Raw genomic sequence first — 16,916 nt, forward strand, 5'->3', positions numbered from 1 at the left:
AGGTGTATACTCTGAACAACTGGGAATCTCCCTAAGCTTTCGTATCCCGGACTACGGTAGCGTTTTCAGGCGAAACTGCTGGCAATCGGCAGGGCCACAAAACTGGTAAAGTGTGATATGGTATCCCAAGCTGACATCTACATTTTCACTGACAGGGAGGTGGCAATCAAATCTCTTACAAAGCAGTCTACAACCTTCATGGTAGCCATGAGATGCCGCAGATTTCTTAACCAGATGGCTGAGTCATTACGCCGAATGGTGATATGAGTTCCGGAACACAGCGACATTGAGCAAAACTGGCGCGACTTGGCACCAAAGTCCATATTGAGGCTGTAAATGATGAAATTGGAATACCCTTACATTGCAAGCTTCTTATTTCCGAGAAGCTCACGACTTCAGCGAACGACAGACCGCACGACGAAATCATCTTAAAAACTGCCAGAAAATTGTGACCGATACTTTGCACAAGACACACTGGCCTACTACTGAGCTGAAATAAGCATAATATCAGTTTGTTCGACTAGGCATACAATTACTGAATGACGTCTGTAGAAGTTGTTAAGATGAAGAAGTGTAGGAAACGATTCTGCACTTGTTGTGCCAGTGCCCTGTTCTATCCCAACGAAGACTCTCCAGTCTTCGATAACTTGGAGGACCTTAGATGCGTGAAAGGCAACTGCAACGCAACTCCACCGAATGCAGCTCACACATGGCGAGACCTTAAGTTCGGTCACTTAAAATTTCGGGGCACCATTCCAGCAACCCTACATGAGGTGGATTACATTAGTCCAAATTTCTGCTTCAAAAGTAGGTTTTCTACTAGAATTCCAGGCAGAAGCGGCTGGGTAAACCGCTCGGATTTGAATCCAGGTTCTATTGCTACCTTTATGGACGGGTCAAAGCCCGACAATAAAGTTGGAAGCAGAATCTACTCTTAATGGAACTCTCGCTAAACCTAAGCAGGCGGCTCCCTGACCATTGTAGCGTTTTTCAGGCCGAACTAACAGCTATAAAGTAGGCCGCCCTATGACTTAATAATGGCGCAACTGATCTACGCTCAGTAAACTTTGGCGCTCGATGCAGGCGTCCCGCTCTCTTCGAGTAAGCACCGACTGAAATCTATTTTCATTGAATTGGCCAACGAACGATGGGCGAAAGAACCAACATGTTCAGTTACAAAACCGATCTGCCCATATATTAATGAGAAACGATCCAAAATTCTTATACAACTCGCCCGCCTCATTGTTGGCACAGTTGTCGGTATAATTACAGGATACTGCCTAATGGGAGCGCATGCTAGGCGAATGAGTTACCCCGCTATCGATTTCTGTCGTGCCTGCAGGGATGAGGAGGAGGTGGAGAGCGTAGAGCACTATTGCTGCCACTGTCCAGGTCCGGCAAGGTCAAAACTTGCTATTTTTAATGAACGTGCTTTTCGGTGTTTAGCTGATCGCGACTCTGTGGCCGTTGGGGACCTTGAACGATAAGTTAAGGTTCTGCGATAGTTCTATCATATAGGAGACTAAGGGAAAAGAACAAGAGCTCGTTTATAGTGGCATCACGATGGGTCAAATTGGCTTAAGTGTGTCGCTCTGCCGGTCTGTACGGTGTGGCAACCACCGTAACCTAACCTAAACCTAACCTAGATGCGTGAAAATCTGGTGTCTTTTATAATTCTGGTGTAGTTCAAAATAGTTTTTGGAGAGATTGGGAGTCGCTGACCCCACATGCGGCATCACAATAAGCCTCGATCCTAAGTGGGTCTTATAGACGACCACGACAACCTAACCTAACTCTCTTTTCCATTCTCTGGGTTGTCTAACTGTGAGTATTTACAAATAATACTCTCTAAGCAGTGTCAAAACAGAGCCAGTTTTACAAATTTTTTTTTAATATTTTGTGACCCACAAACAATTAAATGCATTTATGTGCATACGTACATACAAATGTACATATATATATGTATGTATGTAGCACGAACAATAAATAGTAATTTCTACAAGTTACAAAAAAAAAACTATATAAAAGTGAAAAAAAAGAATACAAAAACTGACAATAAAATAATGTAAAAAAAAAAATGTTGTAACGGTACTTCAAGGTGATAGCTGGTATTCGTGGTAGGCTTGGAATGCACTGTGTAAACAAAACGTACACTACTAAGTACCTTATATACATACATAACTGCTTAGCAGCGGCGCAACAGTAAAAATTCCAGAAAAGGTACTATTTTTTTTATTGCTTTGTGCAAGTACAAACATTAACTGGTAGAGTAAAGTGGAGTGGTAAGGCTAATAAGCCAAGGGCCACGGCTATAGATAGCGCGTCAGTACATGCACTTACATACTTATTTTGNATAGCAGCGGCGCAACAGTAAAAATTCCAGAAAAGGTACTATTTTTTTTTTATTGCTTTGTGCAAGTACAAACATTAACTGGTAGAGTAAAGTGGAGTGGTAAGGCTAATAAGCCAAGGGCCACGGCTATAGATAGCGCGTCAGTACATGCACTTACATACTTATTTTGTATGTATGTATTTACATATATACATATGTACATACATGCATATGCGAATGACGGCTAGCCGAGTTACCATTGCATTCCACAGTTGCAACTTAGAGCCGCCGTAGCAGCAAGCTTTTTTTAAGCTGAACTTGAATTTTGTGGCAATGTACATATAGGCACTTGCATACATACAGATCTTGCCATACACGAATTGCTTCGTACACCTCGTTTGAAGCTTGTGTAGTTTTGTAATATTACGAAGGATGTCTCTTGTGTGCCAACTCACAATTATGAGACAAAAACCATAAATCTAAGTTTCAAAAAACCCTCTTTGGTTAGATGGATATATAATTGAATAAAGCACTGCGAACAGTATAGGTCTATTGGTGCCCTTAGCNCAGCCGCCGTAGCAGCAAGCTTTTTTTAAGCTGAACTTGAATTTTGTGGCAATACAGATAATTGAATAAAGCACTGCGAACAGTATAGGTCTATTGGTGCCCTTAGCTCATCACAGTATCTCACCTAACCTTTGAGTCGCTAGAAATTTCCGAATTGATCCCAGGGGTAGATAGCGTATGTTGTCTTCTCTAGGCCATAAATGCCCTATGCTTCTCTCTCTCTTCTACGTGCGACGCCACAGAAGCAACATAGGTCACTAGATCAGATTCCTAAATTATACAAACGCCCAGCAGTAACCTGCAGTGACCCGTCAAAATACCTGTAATGATCCTTAGTTGATCCTTATCTTTTTAGATTGTACCCTCCTAGCAAGGTTTGGACTGATGAAAGTCCCATGGTATTACGCCAATACAGTTCCCGTAGCTTGGTGTTTTCCTTCCCTGAGCGCTTGCTTTATCGTGTTGGAACCTATTTAAAGAAAAGGCTCCGGTCTTATAGGAGTCGTGGCAGCAGCCAGTCCGCTTCCTCATTGCCTTCGATTCCCATGTGCCCTGGTCCTCTTGGCAATTGGCGGGTATTATCCTCAGCCAGAGCATTAAGCCTCTCTGCACACTCCAGAACCACCGAGGATTTGATCTCGAAGGATGAGAGAGCTTTGTATGCCGCTTGCTATCGCTTAAAATCAGGAACCTCTCGCTGTGATATTTCCTTCGAAGATTAACCTCAGCACACAGACTGATGGCACAGACTTCCGCTTGAAATATATTGGGAAAGGTTCCCAAGGGCACCGAAAGCTTCAATCTCGGGCGCCATAAACACCTGCTCCTATCCCTTCAAGAGTTTTGGAGCCATCTGTGCACCTCCTTGCTCGCCTGGGCTTGTCTCTCGATGATAGAAATACCGCAGGTCGCCTTGTTGTGTGTCTAAAGCTTATAGTTTCTTGCAAACGATTTTTATATTGATTTTGAACACTCACACTGCGATCGTTCTTTGAAGTATGGCAAGCAGATTTCCCACGCTTTGAATTGAGAGTTTGCTCCAGCGTACCACTGATGCATGGCTCATTATGGATCTTATTATGGAGGTGCAAATCCACAGGATTCCTCTAGTTGATAGATCACACGTTTTGCCAAAGGCCTGTTTACTTTGCCAGAATGGTGGTGAGGATTTTGAGGTCCATTGCTCAACGTGAAACTTTCATAAAAGTTTACTATTTAAGATTACTCCTAAATACTTTACTTTAGTGACTGGCAACCAGATTATGCAGAGCCACCTCCATGTGATGAAAGCGCCTACCTACGAATGCGTTACTCCACCAATATCTGCTGACATTTCTGCTAGAAGGACATCATTCTAATTGGCCTGAAGCTTTTAGGGCTGGTATAGGCTGCTGTACCAACTTTAGGGATAAAGACAGCGTCTACTGGTCTCCATGATTTTTATATTTAGCTGACAGGGAGAAATATGCATTCTGGGGTAAGGTATACCAACTGCCACGCGTTATGCCGGTTGTCTTACGTTGCTGGCAATTGGGTGAGCTGGGCTGTTGATTGTACATACTTTGATAGTGGAGGGGTTAGAGACAGAATCAGTGGCGCAATGTCTGCCAATCTGCATCAAAAACTAAAATCCGAAAAAAAATGGACTTAGCAACTTTGCATTCTTTAGCGATAACGGATCTCTAAAATGGTGTACATATGTAAAAGATTATCTGCTGCTTCCTGATTCTTGATGTGGCCATCGCTATAACATCAAGAAACAGTTGAAAGGGAACAATGTTTTGAGCAGCATCAGCGATTGGATGAGCTGCCATTCTAGGGCAGCTAAATGCGAATGTGGATGGAAGGAAAAAAACTGCTGTTGTTCTGACGCGTAGTGGCTGAGAAAGTGGCAGAAAGTCCCATATTATAAATGTCAAAAAAATATGCCACTAAGTGAATTATAAGAATATAGATATGGCAACCAATACGTTGTAATTTTTTTTTGTTTTTTTCTAAGGACGCAGAAAGTCGGTTTGCACTTCACAACCGTAGTTGAGCGATCGGTCCTTGTTGAATTTACCTTTGTCTTTAATGCCAAGTTAAAAAGTATACAACGCTTGCTACATAACATGTTTTCATCATATTTCCTAATCCTTTCAGAGTTGCGAACATTTTTATGATTTCATGCACTTGTCAATGAGAATGATTCTTTGCCGCGCCATGCTTGATACAAAAATACTCTATACACCAAAAACTATTAACAACACGAATCTGCGCTGCGTCCGCGTGCGTCCTTGTTATTAATCTTTCATAGATTGAACACTTCACAATGCGGGGAATGAGGGAGTAAAAAAAAAAAAATTATATAGATAGTTTTTGTATGGCTGGTAGGTTTCGCGGTAGGCAATTTTTTACCTTTACATTTTTCTGATTTTTCCGATATATCCGTACACTTTACTCTGGTTTTAGAGCTACTCTCTCTTGCTAGATTGCCTTCATCAAAGTACTGGACGATATCGTTATGTCTTCTATTCCAAACCACAGCCATCTGGCTGAAAAACTAGCAAACTGTGTCTTTTGGATTTGGTGAAATTGAAGTAAAGATTATAATCAGATATTTAAGTATTAGAGTGCAGAAATTTAAAGTCGACAACATACCTAGATACTTATTTTCAGGATTAGCGCACACATGTTTTGGAGTACTACAGGGCTCTGTTCTAGATCTCCTTTTCAGTATTTTTTTGATAGATTTTTACAACACTTGCTTTATGTTCGTCTGTACGCCTACGCTGATGACGTTGAAGGCATATATATACATAGAGACATAAAACACTAACCATATCAGCATGGTCTTAGGCTCAGTGAGAACTTGCGCTCAATTCTTGAGTGGTCTGTTGAACTTCTCCTCTGCCTAAATGCTCAAAAATCGTATATACTGCCAATGTAAAACGACATTATGCAGCTTTCTGATATAATAATAATAGTAGAAGATTGGCGCTTACACAATTAGAGGATTCACTGGACGTGTTAATCGTCGAAAAATCTTAAGCTTAAAATGTTTATGTAACATAACGGTTAAAATGGTTTCGGGAGGGCTAATTATATATTTTTTTATCAGTTTAAAAATTTTTCGGTGTAGTTTCAAATCCTCTTAAACCATTTTGCCCATTATTGTAGATAAATTTGAGTCCCGGAAATATGTTAGTGTTTGACTGAGCTTTTTCTGTGATATGAAGCCTGCGCCTTGTTGTTGTTGTATTTCTATGATAAGCTGTTTTTCATGGCAGAAATACACCCGGAGATTTGCCATTGCCTGCTGAGGGCCGACCGCTATTAGAAAAACTTTTTTTTATGTTCTTCGGAAACTGGGCTCGGACCCAGGCCCTGAATGGAGTGGAAGTGCGCACTGCTAACCATTTTCTTATATACCCAAACTTTATATTGGTTCTGAGCAAAGCTGCAATTGGTTGAAAAAGTGAGAAGCCTGGCCTTTATTCACTTCTAAATAGATTTGTGAGGTGCCTGATATGGTTTGGTAATTCGAGATAGGATCCAAGGATCGATACTTAACGCATCAAAAAAATAAAAAATTCATATCTAGCGTTCGCCTACTACTTTTTGTGTTTTTTAGGCGAAATAATTTGTTTCCAAATTTTAAATGGATATTGCGGCTTAGGTTTATTGCAGTGAATCGGTATCGGATATCGAAAACGGAAGTATTGGGCACCAACATTTTTTTAAAAGTATTGGGTACTGTCAATTTCGCACATCACTACTCATTTTACTTGTTTTACCGTGAACATGATGAACATTTTTAGAAACGATTTTATTTATAAAGCGTAATTTTTATTTATTAAAAAAAAAAATTATTTTGAAGTACGTTTGGTTTTTTCCACCCTAAATTAGAAAAAATTTATTGTAAAGCCATTGTGCTCTTCCTCTTATACGCGGAAATTGCAAAATAGTATGTATTTGTTTTATAAAATAAAAAACTATATAATTGTATATATATATGGATGTATGTATGTGAGTGTGCATGTGCTACATATGTATGTATGTATGTAGCGGAGCTGTGAAATGCGGCGGTAAAAGCGTCACATACACAAACACACACACACACATGTATACTTTGGCTGGCTGATATTGGCGCGTGTGGCGCTCGAGTTTAGGCCGCCATTTTAAAGAAACACAACGCTATTTGGAGCGCCAAAAAGCTTTCACTGGCGAGATAATGAAAACCATTTTGTAAGAACTGGGCATGTGCTCGTTTGTGGCTGGCAAATGCCAAAAAATTTTGCATGCTCAGCCGCTTGCTTAGACGTTGGTTGCTCACATTGAGATTTTGAATTGGGCAGCTGATAGTTAGTTGATGATATTTAAGTGGTATGTAATTAAAATTAAAAAATTAAATATGAAATTTAAAAATTCAATGTAGTTTAATAGTTAAGAAAGTAGTAAAATTTGATGAATGTTTTTTTTTTTTTCAATTTGGCGCCGACGGTGTTGCGGCCATACAGAAATCGCGTTTGAGTGCAACTTCCTCTAGGCTTGCTCGCATTTCGCTTTGTGACAAATTACTAAATTAGTACAATTTAAAAATTCTTAAATAAAATGAAAATTTCCTTTGGAATTCCAAAATGAAAATATTCGTTTGGAAATTTCTTAAATTTCTCATATAAATCAAGCAAACTGAAAAGCACTTAAGAGTTTTTCGTGTGTCATTCATTGTGCACGTGATAAAATCCACACGTCCGCAAGATATGTGTTTGTATGTACGTATGTATGTACGTATGTATTAATACACATATTTGTATGTCGTATTTCATTTAATAAAACCATCGAGTACTTAGCAAAGTAGCCGCAGCAGTCGTAGCAGTAGCTGTTGCTGGTGAGGGAGAGCGCGGCAAACAAGCCTCCCCCTTCTTAAACGGGCGATCGCTACCGCAGAGAAATGCAATTAAAAATATCGCACATTTGAGAATCAAACAATTTTTTTTTGGGCACAATGACGACGAGACGTTGAATTATGTAGTACTCCATTCTAAGGTATAAAAATACCTGAGTGTGTGTGTGTGTGTGCGTAAATACAACAAAATGCACGCTGTAGTATTAGTGAGTAAGTGTGAAAGTTTTGCGCTGCTCTTAAAGCTTGAATGTGCAAGCGTGCTGGTGGGCAGTTAAAGAGGCGGTTATCGGTGTATGTGTGAGCGCCATGTCATCTTATCGCTGTGTTGTTGTTTTGGTGAATATGTATGTATTTTCTTGATTGTATTTGTTACTAATTTTTTGCTTTTATTGTTGTTGTTTTTCTGTTTTTTTTTTTGCTGTTGTTCCAATTAGTTGAACACGCCCCTACCCTTATGTGGGAGAAAGCCACGTGGAATGCTTGAACAAACGAAATGGACAATCGAACAAAATGAGTTCCTGTAACAAAGTTTTTACAAACAAAAATGCAGGCGTATTTACATACATTAGACCGTACTATCTTATGAGGAAATAAAAAAAGTTCGCCTTACACTCCTGTGTCAAAAATATATTTGCAAAGCAACCTCGAATAAAAAAATATTTTTTTTTGCCGAACCAAAATTTTTCGGTGACACCTACATAGATTCGATAATAAAAAAAAAATTTTAAATGACATTGGGGTGGTACGTTAGGGTGATAAGGACTGAGATCTTGTGGGTAATAACTAGAACAAGGTAAATTCAATGGATTCTGGAAAGAAATGTTTCGTCGAGACAAGAACGGCGATATATCATATTATATTAAACAAGCAAATCTTGTATATATATCCATAAGGTTCTCGGAAACGGCTCTAACGATTTTAATGAAATTTTGTACAAAGATAATGTTTTGCATTTTAAGGTTATCTGAATAGGCATTATCTCCGAGAAGACTCGTATAAGGTTGCCACTTATTCGAAATTAGCTACAAATTATTTAAAACATCATGATATGGTTATAAAATGGAAGGTATTTTAAAAATGCCTAATTCAAACATATTTTTAATAGGGTTGCCACCTATTTTGAAACGCATTTTTATTGAATTTTTTGTTTAGAAAAAAGTTAAAATATTACTATTCATGGGAGCAAAATAGAAGGTTCGTAAACAATGCTTTCTCTATATACAAAATGTTATCCCTTAGGATAGTAGTGTAAGGTTGCTACTTGTTTTTGATCCTACACATTTTATCTCTCGCAATATGGATATCAAATGAAAGGTATATTTCAGAACTTTAGTCCGAAAATATTTTCGATCAGGGTTGCCACGCTTTTATGTAATACAAATNGCAAATTATTTAAAACATCATGATATGGTTATAAAATGGAAGGTATTATAAAACTTCCTAAATATTCATTCAAATATTCAAATATATTTTTAAAGGGTTGCCACCTATTTTCAATCGCATTTTTATTGAATTTTTCGTTTAGAAGAAAGTTAAAATATTACTATTCATGGGAGCAAAGAGAAGGTTCGTAAACAATGCTTTCCCTGTATACAAAGTGTTATCCCTTAGCATAGTAGTGTAAGGTTGCCACTTATTTTCGATTCTACACAATTTATCTAAAACATCGCATGTATTGTTAAGAACTTTGGTTCGATAATATTTCGATCAGGGTTGCCACGCTTCTATGTAATAAAAATTTTTCTTTTGTTAATTTCAATCAGTATTTTTTTGTGTGTTTACACAGTGCATACACGCTCAAGATTCCATTCATTCCAGCGTATTTCTAAAAAGAGTTGCCATCTAAATTTAAAGAAAGAACTTTACTTAATAGATATCGGAATCCAATTTTTTTTTCAAAATAGTTTTTTAAAGCTATCCAAATGACCAGTATTTGATATCCAAACCTTGAAAACTTTAAAAAGTATATGCACTTCGAGCAAAGCTCGATCAAACTGGTACACATACTTTATGCACCCACCGTAAATACCGAAAATATGACGAAAAAATNGTTAATTTCAATCAGCATTTTCTTGTGTGTTTACACAGTGCATATACGCTCAAGATTCCATTCATTCCAGCGTATTTCTAAATAGAGTTGCCATCCAAATTTTAAAGAAGAAATTTACTTAATAGATATCGGAATCCAATTTCTTTTCCAAAATATTTTTTTAAAGCTATCCAAATGACCAGTATTTGATATCCAAACCTTGAAAACTTTAAAAAGTATATGCACTTCGAGCAAAGCTCGATCAAACTGGTACACATACTTTATGCACCCACCGTAAATACCGAAAATATGACGAAAAAATTTAAAACGGCAGCCCCACGTTCGGAATATTTTTTATTTTTCGAAATTGCCTTGCAAAAATTCTTTACGACTCAGGGATGTACAGCGAACTTTTTTTTTTCTGGTACGGTCTAATGCAAACGCATTTGTACTCATTCACAAATTCCTATGTATGTATGTACATCTATAAAATTTCATACGCCTAATACTTATGACCGTAATTTATGACACGCGGGCCGTGTGGGGGAAATATGGCGTTAGACCATACTGCTCCACTTCCGTCTTGCTACACAGATTTTTTCTATATAAAAACATTTGTACAAAACTTACATAGTACTTACACACATACATACATATATGTATGTATGTGTGTATATAGTTGCTCTATTTTTATAAAATGCAGTGATTGCATTTGAAATGCTTCTTCGTAAAGCGGAAGGAAGTCGGGAACTATTTGTGGTATTATGGGCCTGCATAAGGGTGGTTGAGCTTCGAAGGGAATCTATAATTAAAGTGCTATACTTACTCACTGCGCCACAATCTGCAACAAAGTGAAAATTAATGTCGGGTATACAAGTAAATTTTAAAGGACGCGCTAAACACAGGGTGCCGGTAGTGTTTAAGCATACCGGATAATGTAGCAGCTAAGAAATTCCATTTGCGGGTAGCTTCCATCTGAAGCAAAGTGCAATAGAAAGTCATCGACTGCTGTGTGAGGTTTANTAGATTTTTTCTATATAAAAACATTTTTACAAAACTTACATAGTACTTACACACATACATATAGCTCTATTTTTATAAAATGCAGTGATTGCATTTGAAATGCTTCTTCGTAAAGCGGAAGGAAGTCGGAAACTATTTGTGGTATTATGGGCATGCATTAGGGTGGTTGAGCTTCGAAGGGAATCTATAATTAAAGTGCTATACTTACTCACTGCGCCACAATCTGCAATAAAGTGAAAATTAATGTCGGGTATACAAGTAAATTTTAAAGGACGCGCTTAACACAGGGTGCCGGTAGTGTTTAAGCATACCGGATAATGTAGCAGCTAAGAAATTCCATTTGCGGGTAGCTTGCATCTGAAGCAAAGTGCAATAGAAAGTCATCCACTGCTGTGTGAGGTTTACGGAGAGCATGCTGCATCAAGTTCAGCCTGTGCGTACTGAATCTGACGCTTCCAAAGTGGTCGTTTGACACAAACTGACAAGGAGCGCGAAGAATTGGCGGGAATTTTAGACGAAGACCCCACGCCAAACGCAAAAAAACTTGCGGCAATATTAGATGTGACTCAACAAGATATTTTATTGCGATTGAAAGCCATTGGTATGGTCCATAAAGTCGGAAACTGTATGCCTGACGAACTCGAAAAACGGGAGTTATCGAAGGATCACTGCTTTCCAAATGCTCCTTCAACAGTGCAAAGCGAAGCCGTTTTTAAATTAGATTGTCACCGGCGATGAAAAATGCATTCCTATCGACAATCCAAAGCTCCAGAAGGTGTACTCATTCGAGGCAGCAGGGTAATTCTCTGGATTTGGTGGAATGAGAAGAGAATCCTGTATTATGACCTTCTAAAAAGCGGTCAGGCGATCGACGGCGCTCTTTACTGACAACAGCTTTTGCGATTGAGGCGAGGATTACGGAAAACTAGGCGGAATGGGCAACCAGCTGAATTATTAATCTTCCACCATGACAATGCTCGGTCGTATGTCGCACAAAACATATCGCTACAATACCGGATGGAAAGTCCTAACTCGCTCGCCTTATAACCTAGATCTTGGACTATCAGACTACCATTTATTCCGGTGTGTATAATTCCCCTACGGCAGTGCGCTGCACCATAATTGAAGTTATCAACCGCGCCGCGGCTAGGACTGCCATGGGATGCCTTCTGATGACACCTGCGCACCATTTACAAAACAAAACCTAAATATTCTTAGTCAAGGCAAAGACCATAACACCAAGCTTAGCAAGCCGTTCTTGTTGGGATACTATTGAAGGGAGCACTTACTCCTCCGCAGCCATTAGCGCCAATAGAATAGACACAGAAGAAGAAAAGCCCTCCTACCTTTGGGGAGCCTCTCAGCGCCAATTCGACGTGTATTACTCGTGTTACTTAGCAGAGACACTATCCAAGTTCGGACGCAGTAATCAATCCCTGTTTTAATAAGTGCCTCATGAATAGAATCTGCACTAATATTATTAAAAGTCCCTCGATGTCTATAAAGGATGCCCTTGTAAATAGTTTATGGTAGAACGAACTCTCAATTCTACGCACCACTTCTTATAGTGCAGCCTCCGTTGACTTCCCTTTTAGGTAGGTACGTTGAGAGTATGATAAATTGGACGTTTCGTCCCTAATGTACAGATTCAACAGCTTCTCAGACGTCTTGAGCACAGAGGACATTAGGCTTATTAGTCGAAAAACTTTAGCATTGTCATGACCCTGTTTACCTGCTTTAGAACAAAAGTTACTTTAATCTTCCTCCAGCTTAACGGAACCTGGTTCAGTATTAGACACCTTCTAAAAATTGCTTCTAGGACTGTAATAACCATCTCAGAAGCTTTCTAAAGCATTATTGGTAATACTCTGTCCATAACCAGTAATGTAAAGGGTGAGAAGCTGAAGATTGTATCTATTCTATTTCCAGTAGCTGCTCCAAGAGGTCCTCGGAGAGGGTTGGTATATGGTTTAGAGCAGCGGTTTTCACTACGTCGATTTTGCATCCTTCTAAATAGGATATCCAGCAACTCCCAGCCGACTCCGTGCATGAACCATCTAAGTTTTTTTATATGTTGGCTCTGAGTGCCCTTTGGCAAGGATTTTTCCCAATCTTGCAGATTCCTTGGTATCCTCGATGGATTCACAAAATTCCCTCCAGGACGCCTTCTTGGCGTCCCATATCGCCTTCTTGTATAACTCTAAGGTTTTCATGCCACCAACGTGTGCGAGCTTTTTTACCATACGTCAGAGGACAAGCTTTTCTGAAGACCTTAGTTAGGCGGTCTCCTTTTGCGTCTAGGTCGCTCCTTGTAGGAATATTTTCAAATGGTAGTTTCTTCAAATATTTTTCAATAACTTTTTTGAAATAAGTTCTGAAATAATAAATTGAAATAGCGACTCACTTCTATCTTTGGTTTCCGAGCTGGCCCACAATGTGTGCCTTGAATTGGCATCGTAGCCGAGTAACACTGAACTAGCTCCTGCTAGCCTTTGTAGAGTGGTGACTTCCTATGGCGAACACGGCCTGTCGTGCGCCATGTATACGGACGATATTAAACAGTTGCGTTCATTCGTCAATTTTCAAGTTGACGTCAGCGGTATCCGGTGAGCTGAAATTGGAACATAGGAAGGCCTTATATGTTTTTAACCAACATACACGCGTGGGGTTTAACTGCTATACCAGTGTAGAAGAGGTTATAGCGGGCGTCGGTAAGTCACTTAACCTCCAGGTCCCTTAACCAACGTTGCTGTATCAATGAGATGTCGATGTCTTTCTCTCTTAGGAAGACAAGGAGATTGTCAGTCCACTGGACTGAAGAATAATTTCCAAACAAGGATCCTCTCAAGCAGTGAATGAGTAGAGGGTTCAGTCTTGTTCTCGAACTCTGATTCAGCAGCCATTTACCCTGATGGCTCTAAGATAGATCTGAAGGCAGGAAGTGCGATTTACTCGCAAGAACTCTCTCTTGGTCTAAGATTTCGTCCTGCCAGATCTGTGTAGAGTTTTTCAAGATGAACTTAGAGCATTCAAAGAAGCTGCAAGATGGCTGCTCGATTCTTCTACTAAGTTGCATGTAGTAGCTAACCTTTTCTGATAACCAAGCAATTACCAAAGCACATAACTGTGAAAAATCGCCATCACTCACACCGTATGGGTGCCAGGACATAAACACATTCCGGGCAACTTGGCAACAACATGCCACATCTAATTACATGACCCTCATACTGTCAGCTTTGGGTGATTACACATTGCATCTGTGACTTTTTCTTATTGCATACTTTTAGGCCTCACTGCTTCTTGTTTAGTTTTATTTCTAAGGTAAGAGGACTCTAATATGCCATCACAAAGGGGCCATGGTAATCTAACTGGGAAAGACAACCTAACCAAACCTAAGGTTTTTTTTCCGTTGTTGATGTTTTTGTCCTGTTACATCTTGTTCATACTATTTATCACCCGATCTACGAGGCAAGCGCCAAAAGGTATGCTCAGAAAATCAATTCGGTTGAAGTGGATTCGTTCGAATACAGCGGATTTTCCTTCTTGCCAACAGCTGTTATTATATGCACGGTATCGTGCCACCCTTATTTAAGTTCAATGGTGTCGTTTCTTGGTCACCCCTCGGCAGAAATTCTGAATACTATGTTGAGCCTCAATTGGAAATGAAAAGTACTCAGACTAACAATTAGATGCGATTTGCTATTAGATTGAAACTTTGCCTGTTCCAGCAGAGACCGCTAGCGCTTATCAGAACCCCCTATGCCATGGCTGTATTTAGCGGATATTGCGCTTTTGGCTTCTTATTTAATTAAGAAAGGCCTAAATTTAGGCAGACCGATATTTTCATTCATTTTCTGTCTTTCAATAGCAATTATGTACTTGATCCTTATGAAATAAGAAAATTACACACCACCCTACTGTGCATGCATGCAAGCAGCAAAATGATGCGAAGATCCCAACAATGTGCCACTGCACTTAATCTAGAAAAGAAAAACAGTATTTAGAACAACAAAGTGGCACTCGAAGCAACATGATGTACCTATAGGTATTTATGTAGTTTTTTTTTTTTGTTGTATGTTTATATGTATGTACGTCTGCATGCATTTCTTCAGCTGTGTCTCGAGCGCAGACACGTGGCTTCTATGTAGTACTTCATACAGAGCGCGCGGCATAACATCACGACTTGGCATCCAGGTGTGGATAGGGTTGCACATAAACACATACATATATATGGTTGTTCCTTTATTTAGGTACATACACACATAAATATACATATACATACATACATACATACATACGAGTACCTACATCTGTCAAACTATGCAAAGAGGGGAAGCAATTTGATGAACACCGCTGTAGAGTAAAATGTAGCGGCTGCATGTATTTTTTTTTTAGGTTATTAGAGGTTATTGACAGGCTGACAGTGTCGGGGACAGCTCTGATTTCTCCAGTTGACAACTTTGAGCGCCACTACGATATAACGAATGCGCGCACAAGGGCAGTTTGGTAAGTACGTCAGGTGAGCTGACGTAGAGGTTTTTGGTATTAATTGACGGAGAGTGTAAAGAAGTCTTGATAGCCAGGCTGTTAAAGGCAATTAAATCTCCGATCTCCCCCACGTTTTACTCAAAGATTTCGCTGGACTGCGGCTTATCTCTTCAGGAGTTCCCTAAGCAGAACAGGCTAGGGGTCAAAATCACAGGTACATATGTACATACAGCGAAATTGCATGGCAGATGAACTTGCAAAGCAAGGTACGACCTGGTAAAGAACGCATTGTCACTTGCAAGCTGCTACTGAGAGAATTTGTTGTTTATCCAGGCCGATATGGCCAGCAGAAGCTTTAAGAACTACAAAGAAGAGGAAATGCTCTCAGGTATAAGCAGGCTGCTGCAACTGGGAACACCGTTCCTGGCTGATCTTAGTGAGGCTTCACACACCGACGCCTAATGAAATTCATCATTGACACGAAATGGTTCAGCAGGAGTGAAATTGAATGGTGTCAGAGTGTGGTAAGAGCCTTAGTGTGTCCCTGCAGGCGGCAGCTAGTTATACCTACCTACCTACTTACCTTATCGAGAACGATCACGGTATTTTAGTGGACTAAACTTGTGAAGAAGTTTAAGAGGATCAAAACTATTTTCATGCAGATAGTTTCAATACACTCTTGCAGAGTAGCCTTCCCTGTCTTCATACATCTGGACATTATACGCCAAAAAAGATACTCAAATGCGTCGTGTAATCTTTATAGCCGATAGAGCCAAATATTAATGGCGACCCGTCAGATTGCCTGCTGTATCTCAATTGTGAACGTCATTGTTATTGTAAAGCTTATATATAGCTCATCGTCCCATCACCTCCGGTAGTCGACGTTGTAAACGTGCAAAAAGCATTAATCATTCGCTGAAATATTCTAATGACCGTTTAATCCGCTGACATTTTCGTCCACGTTGAACCCATTGAGCTAACACCACATTTCTCAGAAAATTTTAGACAACATGTGCGGCTATAATCCGACCCATACTTTCATATGGAGCGCTAGTCTGGTGGCTAGCGCTGAATGAAAAACTTCAGACATTTAGCGGAGTTCAGAGAACAGCTGCTATTGGCGCAACGAATGCAATGAGATCCCTCCCAACTCGGGTCTCTGATCGTTCTGTTCCTTTAATACGGATAGATCTACTAGAGATAAATGGCAATAAGCCAAAATACCTACATAAATAGACTCATGCCAGAGACCCGTATCAGCTCAAATCCTGCCGCGGTACCTGGATTCTGGGAGATACTTAATGTTTTAGGCATAGCTGTCTTTCCAGACGTAACAAGAATGGAATGCGGGGTAGGTGCTGGAATCTTCATTGAGAAACTCAATGTGGAGCTATCAGTGCAGCGTTTTCCAGGTGAAAACGTTTGCAATTAAGGAGGTGGGAAGTTACATTAGATATAATGCACCTGCGAGATTGCAGGCGGACATTGTCCCAGATAGCCAGGCGGCGAATCATGTCGGTTAGGTCGCAACTTTTGGAGGACTTTCTCTGTGTAACCTACTAGTGGTTTACACGAGCTTGTAGTTTCAA

The 16,916-nt window shown here is 39.7% G+C and overlaps 1 long non-coding RNA gene across 1 annotated transcript; it reads right to left on the reverse strand.

Annotated features, from left to right (window-relative positions):
• Window positions 1-9,326: 9,326 nt before the first annotated feature.
• On the reverse strand, window positions 9,327-16,533 carry LOC108370851 (uncharacterized). Its single transcript, XR_001848681.1, has 3 exons — window positions 16,523-16,533; window positions 13,585-13,588; window positions 9,327-9,432 (listed from the first exon to the last, which is right to left on the reverse strand). It is a non-coding gene; the product is annotated as an uncharacterized LOC108370851 (long non-coding RNA).
• Between the last annotated feature and the right edge of the window lie 383 nt (window positions 16,534-16,916).

Source organism: Rhagoletis zephyria, unplaced genomic scaffold (assembly GCF_001687245.7).
Source record: "Rhagoletis zephyria isolate East Lansing unplaced genomic scaffold, Rhagoletis_zephyria_1.1 Rzeph_scaffold_04519, whole genome shotgun sequence".
Lineage (NCBI taxonomy): Eukaryota > Metazoa > Arthropoda > Insecta > Diptera > Tephritidae > Rhagoletis > Rhagoletis zephyria.